Genomic DNA, 1,367 nt, shown 5'->3' on the forward strand with positions numbered 1-1,367 from the left:
GAACGCCTTCTCCAAGTCCACAAAACACAAAGTAAAGTCATTCAAAGTCAAAATCATTCCCACTAATGTTAGTTTACTTCTCAACCTAGAGATTTTTTTTTCCCTAAACAAAACTTTCAATATCTTTATTTTTGGTTTTTGATTTTTTGTGTGCCTGCATTGATGACAAAATTGTTAATTTCCACATTCAGATGCATATAAAACTCAATAAATTTTATGTCTTGTAATAACTGTCTTTAATCAGTAATTTGAAGTTCTTGTATATTTGTTACTTTTTCATTATAAATGGTTAGAAAGTTATCTACACTTTCCAAATGTTTTATATCAAATCCATTTACAATTTTGTTTTTCAGGAAAAAAACAACTTTATTTTCCATTTATTTAAGACTTTCTGTTCCTTTATTCACACATAAAAAAGCATTGAGACAAAGGAGAGTTTAGTGTCTATTGCAAGGACACTTCAACATGTGACTGGACTGGGGGACAGACGCATATCTTTCAGCACTTAGCATTCCCAGGGAGACGTCTGCCAAGTTCTAACTCTCAGCTTCCGAGATCAGACGAGAGCACTGATGATCTGGATAGTTTAGCCGCGGGCAAATATTTTACTCTTTGGCTGTTGGGGTGCTCCTCCACCTTTAACTAGGCTTTTGCAATTACTGTAGGTTCTGGTATCCATGTTTCCTTTTTGGATCATCCTCTCTCATCCCCAGCGGAACTTGAACGCATCCTTGTCATCAATAATCATAAAACTAATGTTTTTGATTTCATTTATCTCCGTTTGCAGCAGAGTAAATGTTGTCTTTTGAGTTCCAAGAATTTCCTAGCTGACTCTCATTAGACCAGACGACTCAAATAAGGCGACAAAATGACAAAACGCAACGTCTCCATGGGGCAATGCGCTGTGTTAACAATTAAAGACTACACAGTCTCTGAAAATAATCCCTCTCAAAAACAACTCAGCAGTTTATGTTGTTTGGCTTCCTTCGGTACAGCTTGTCCCAGTCCCTTCTACAATGTTGCCAAATTCCTCAAACATTAATGCAGCATTGTAAAATAGCTTCTCTGTGGGTATTCTTCACTCCTTCCTGAACTGGGGATGCACTCTGTCTTCCCTAGCAAGCATCAAAATAAATTGTCAAGTGTTTACGCCGTAGAGATTGCAGTGTGAGCTGTGGGCCTTGGGCATGTTCTGCATGCCAGTGATAAAAAAAAGATCACAATTCAAAACAAGAGCTCAGAATGCAGTAAAGGTGACAGAGAACAGGGCAGATGGAGCTGTTTCCTCATACAGTATAGAGCTTATTTACTCTGAATAACAACACTCACCGCCCTCCCTTTTATAGGCTCATCATTAAGTTTCCATC

This window comes from Poecilia reticulata, linkage group LG7 (genome assembly GCF_000633615.1).
Source record: "Poecilia reticulata strain Guanapo linkage group LG7, Guppy_female_1.0+MT, whole genome shotgun sequence".
Lineage (NCBI taxonomy): Eukaryota > Metazoa > Chordata > Actinopteri > Cyprinodontiformes > Poeciliidae > Poecilia > Poecilia reticulata.